Below are 5811 nucleotides of genomic sequence, written 5' to 3'. Positions count from 1 at the left end.
CCGAGCGCTTCTAACTCTCGTCCTAAGCAGGTTGCATCGGAGCTGGATACCCCGGATAAAACATCCGTGGAAACACTCGTTCTGGGAATACTATACTACTATACCACTATACTATAGAACACTGACTATGCTATGCTATACTATACTATACTATACCATATTATACTATACCATACTATACCATACTACTGTATATTATACCATATACTATATACTTCCTATACTTCTTACATGCTTCTTATTTACTTCTCTTTTATACTGCTTCAAACTGAACGAATTCTCACAAGGGACAAGCTTTGTTCTCTCAGTTGAAATCATCCTGTAAGAAGCGTAGCCCCCCCTCCCGAGGGCCCATTGCGGGAAGCACTTTTCTGAGTCCTTAAATCTCTAATTTACTATCTGCACGGCGAAGATTTGACCAAATGACTGCTGAGATAAAACTGCCAATGTCACATGCACAGATATCGCCGGTAGGTATTTCTATGAAACGAATAAAAGCGCGAACAAATGTCACCCTCGCCTCCTGAAAAACAAGAAGCCTCTGGTTACCAGTCCCCATATCCTGAAAGAATAGCCCTATCAATTGTCCGACGAATTCTATCACAGAATTATTGAGAATAGTGGCCAACCCCCTAAGAAGGGTTAAAAAATTGTTAGTTCTCTTGCCGAGTGAGTGAAGTTTGGAGCCGCACGGTTGTACAAGAAAGCAAATGTAGCGCTCTGATTCATGGAAGGAGCGCCGTAAAACATTTAATTCAAGTACGCTACTATTGGTTCGGCTTAGACTCTGCCAATCGGTATCTCACTCTCTTAGCCCGAGAAGGGTGTCAGCTCGTGTGAGACCACTCTGACCGGGATTTCGTTGCGCAAGCTTGTCACCCGGGTTCCATTAACTGCTTTTTGAACCATACTCAAATACTAGCACTCTGTATTGTTCAGTGCAGGTGACTTCATGTACGTATTCCATCCAAAAACAAAACACTTGGTATGTTGTAAGACGTCTTCCGTGTGAATGTGGTATGCTCCACTCCATCCTAAGGAGATAGGGTGTGGATTTAGCCAGGCCTTAGTCTGGCTGTAGTGGATTCATAGAATCGTAGTAAGTGTTGTGTTATCTCTCTTAGGCAACCTGGCAGTATCTCATCCCTCGTGCAACCTTCGGGTGGCATGACAGTTACGCACTGAAAGGGTGCCACAGCTGAGCGGTATCCCTCCTCGGTTTTTCAGCATAGAAAGGCTCCAATTACAGGACGAAATCTTCATTGAAAAAAAACCCCAGATCTCTCCACAGTTCAATAAGTTTGAAGATTGGCTTTCCAGTCATATTTGACCTATCTAGACAAAACAATCTTTTGTCAATTGTGGGATGGCTAACCATTACCACGGTGATGCTGATAATTTGGGTGAGGGAGCACGTGACTGTGACGTGACACGATCGAAGTGGCATAACGCCAAGTTTGATAATTTTAACCCCTCGGCCTTCACCCCAGCTGTTGGTCAGTTCCCCGTGGCCACAGTGTGTGCTCTAAAATGTCTGTGACAAGATGAATAAAGCGAGCATCAACAATCACAACCAAAAGCCGTTTTTGTGCCGGCAGAAATGGGACAAAATAGTTTTCGGGAGACAACGGTGGGACGGAATTTGGCTAAATTACCCTGTAAACTTTGACCCCGAATGGAAAGAAATGTCAGAACGTTTTTGGCGTCTAATAAAGAAACCTTAATGCATAAATTTTCGGTCCTGATGTTATCATGCTGAGAATTCTTGATGAGTGACTAACCTGAAATGATTTGCCGGAAAGCCTCATCCACATTGGTCGCATCCAGGGCCGAGGTTTCCATAAAGAATAGACTCTCCCTTCGGGCAAACTCCTTCGCGTCATCCGTTACGACCGAGCGAAGGTAGCGTAGGTCACACTTGTTCCCCACAAGCATTACCAATATGTCACGGTCAGCAAAGCGGCGTATCTCCTCTAGCCACGGGACCACATTTTCAAAAGTTATTGCCTGCGTGATATCGTAGACTATTAGTGCTCCAAGAGCTCCCCGATAATACCTGAGTTTTACAAACAAAAACAAATAGAATGATCTAAACAGTGTGTTGCGAAAAAAGAAATATGGTGGTCCAAACTGACGGGGAGCCGTGAAATTAGCGACGCTGGATCAAATCCGATGGACTCACTAAGATGTTAGTGAAATACACTCATTTGCAAACCATCTTGGTTTCGACGGAAGACTCACCTGGAACCCAGCTAAATCGCACGTTTCCTAGTAACTGATTGTGGTGCACCAGGCTGTCTCATGTTTCAGTGGGTATGATATTCAAGATATCAGGATACATGTACGGACTAATCATAAGGTTGTTGAAAACTCCTCGACGGCCAAAGACCGAAGATCGCATGAACGAGAAATTCACCTGAGTTCCAGGTGAGTCTCTTTTCAAAACCAAATTGAAATCCAAATTTCGTCCAAGTTGGGTTCAGGTAGGTTGACTGTGCTTATCTGATGAGCCCCACAATGGACGAAACCGGTAGTGGGCTGTCCAGGAGTTTTCAGCAGCCTTATAAGTAGTCTAACACATCTATACTAAGAGGTTATGCCACGTTTGCCTCGCAGTAGAAAATAGTTGGTTTTGGAGGTCCTTGAACTACCAGAGAAACCACTCGTTCTTCCCTTAATTAGCTTTGGTATTCTAACATTATTGGAGTTAAATCGATCACTTTATGCAGCTAACCGTCATGGTTCTCCGAGCAAGTGGAACCCTCACTCCTCTTTCGAAGGATTTCACTTTGAGCAAAATGTTGTCCTTGAAAAGGAAAAAACGTGAATAGGACAACTGCCCAGTGTGATATTAAACAGGTAGTTGGTTTTGTTCAAAGGGCTTGGCAATGAAGTCAAAAATTTATACCGTGATGTTAGCTCACAAACTGACTGTGTCTGACAGATCCGCGATGAAACGTTTCTCGAGCTTCCGGGAACAGATGTTGGGAGATCTGGACAACGACTCTAGCTGTCACTATTCCGACACATCGCCTAAATTTGATGAAACTAGGACAGCCTCTCTGATCACTATTCCGACACATCTCCTAAATTTGATAAAACTAGGACAGCCTCTCTGTTTTCATAAAGGAAACTACTCACAATGTTGCTGAAAATCCGTCGACAGCCCACGACCGGTTTTGTCCTTCTTGGGGCTCATCAGATAGGCGCAGTCCCCGAGTTTCCGTCAACCTTATGCTCTCTCTGTTTGTTCAGAGAGGGCAGTTGGACCGCACACGAGGTTAGTGAACAACGTTTCAGGAAGCATCTACGAAACACGCATCGGACAATCCACCACATCATGGCAGAGCTATCTGTGAATCATTCGAATCACTCAACTTTGGTGCTTTGTCATTTTTAGGCCTTTCAACGATGGTGCAATTCTGTATTTGAAAGTACTATTTAAATGACAATGTCTTTGAATTAGCTCTCAAAGTGTTCTGATTGTTTGCCTTTCCAGGAGTTATTCAACGGGGGTAAAAGTGTTTCGGAAGAAATGGGTAAAACTGACAGTCTCAGTAACCCTAATTAGCAGTTTTCGAAAAAATTCTTCCGGAGAAATTTCTATGCAAGCCCATTTGGGGGTGTTTGTTCTATCAACGTATATGTGAATTATCGGCGTCAGGAGCAAGGCTATCAAACTAGTCAGCGCATATTTGGAAGGAACCAGCCCTTTTTTGCGGGGTCCAGTGTGACGATAGCGCAGATGGAATAACTCCGATGGAATAATATCGGAGATGAATGTCAGCATGGAACATAAAACAGAGATCAGCATCGATGACTTGGTCATCCTCAAGTTGTTGACGTCCTCGGCGGTTCACCAAGAAAAACACTTCTTTAAGACAAAAGTTCGTCTAGACGATCATAGGTTGCTGTTCTGGGAGATTTTGTTCGAATTTCCTACTAAGCTGATGATCTAACCCAGTGTTTGGTGATAAAATCGGACCAGAGAGAATGTGCTTTCACCAAGTTGTGTCAGCATTTTCGATGTAGAAATAAGCGGTGTTCTAGCTTTGATAACAGATAAGTGATACAAGAGCGAATGGTGTTCCAGAGTAAAATGAATGAACACGCTTCCTAATGGCACAAATGATCTGTTGTTTTCTTCTCAGATGGTGTACAAATTAGTAGAATTTAGTGGCATTCCAAAGCCAAGGAGGGAGTACGCAAGTGGATTTGTCAATGGACCAAAAGAGTTGCTATACTAACGTAAAAAAAACTTATGTGAACTGGGTTGTTGCAAACCCAGACTCGAGCACTGATTCTTGTCACCTGATGATGACGCAAGCACGTAAAATCTACTCTTTTAAACAGTGTGTGAAAGAGTTCCGGGACTGATGCGAACCTGGTGCAATGAGTGGTTTCGATAGTCTAGTCTGCCAACCTCCTGGTGGCCTCGGGGATTGTGTTCTGCTAAATCCACGGAACGAGACAGTTCGCACAATTGCAACCCGGAGTGCATATACCTTAATGCCTTTGCTTCTTTCGTATTGCCCTCAGAAAATAACCAGTGTCTACTGTCCATAAGTGGAATGGAATTCTGTTACTCCTTACCAACTTTATCGCTGGTCTTTGAGAAAGGGCAAATGCTGCCTCGTCTTCCATTAGACTGGGTTTTCAAGTTTGGATCACATAACTGATATGAGAATTAATGTATACGGTTAAAGGTTTGCGGAGTTGCTGGCCAACATTTCTGTCAGCTTCCTCTTAATTGTAGCAGAGACAACATGTATGAATGTCAACGTCATGTTCTAGGGGGACAGGTATAGCTTTTCTTACCTGGGTGGTGATATGGTGACATAACTAGAGAACTTTAAATTTGGGCAGGTTAAAGATGACCAATTATATGCACTATCAACATCCACTTGAGGAACTGGGGTATCTTTCTATCAGTAAGGTCAGATTCCTGAATGTAACCTCAGAAAGCCCGAAACCTACTGCTCCACTAAAGTCTCAACAAAAAAGCGGGTAAGAATCCAGGCAAGTCAACCGTTCAATCAATTCAACAAAGCTGATGAGTGTTTATGCACGCCACAGAAGCACGACCGAATGTGATCTGCGTTCAGGCATTTCCTAGTTGATGGCTGTTCACTAACGCCTATCGGAAAGCCTGGTTCAATGTCAGAAATTTCCCTGTAAATAGCGTGGGGTCATTGTACCTTTTGCTCTCTCACTCGCTTGTTCGGAATATAGCTGTTGTGTTCCCTTCTGTGAGTCTTTTTTCTCGGGCATTAGGCACTGCAGCGGGTCAGCAGCAGATACTACGGACTGACGAATCAGCAGATATAACACTTTCGAACATGAGATTGTTCCAGCATTTTGTGCCATCGACAGGCGGCTACTGGAGATTACAAAAACAGTGTTGACTTGTGCCGATAAATTGCAGCAAGTTCACTTTAAAGGTACTTGATAGATAGATTGGTAATTGATCAGGTGGCTGTTGATCTGTACGTCGAGCTTGGCAATTGATTTGCAAACGTTTCGTCACCATTCGAGGAGACATCTTCAGTGCGCTGTTGGTTAGGTAGTTCCTCTCTTCGTGCCTGCGTTTATATAGTCTACAAAGAGCAACCTTTGCGCCGTAACCTGGATTCTGATTGGCCCCTTCTTGATCTGTATTGCGTCGTGGTCGGCTTCTCTGTTGGTTTGTGGCGTGCCTCCTATTTTTAGTAGCCTGCTGTTCTATTGATTTCTTCTTTGAGTCCTTGTCCGGCCTCGGGTTCTGTGGTTCTGGATTTCCTTTGTCCTCAGAGGCTGGTAGGCAGGATCAAT

The 5811-nt window shown here is 43.8% G+C and overlaps 1 protein-coding gene across 1 annotated transcript in view; it reads right to left on the bottom strand.

Annotated features, from left to right (window-relative positions):
* The window catches only part of T265_04834 (hypothetical protein), a gene marked incomplete at both ends in the record, with an annotated part of 120963 nt that overhangs the window by 110404 nt on the left and 4748 nt on the right, over positions 1-5811 (bottom strand). Inside the window, 3 exons of the mRNA XM_009169680.1 lie at positions 1782-2056; positions 4819-4912; positions 5199-5377. The remainder of the gene's footprint in view (positions 1-1781; positions 2057-4818; positions 4913-5198; positions 5378-5811) is intronic.

This window comes from Opisthorchis viverrini (assembly GCF_000715545.1).
Source record: "Opisthorchis viverrini unplaced genomic scaffold opera_v5_85, whole genome shotgun sequence".
NCBI lineage: Eukaryota > Metazoa > Platyhelminthes > Trematoda > Opisthorchiida > Opisthorchiidae > Opisthorchis > Opisthorchis viverrini.
The sequence above is the reverse complement of the archived record's forward strand: the minus strand, read 5'-3'. Positions and strand labels throughout refer to the sequence as shown.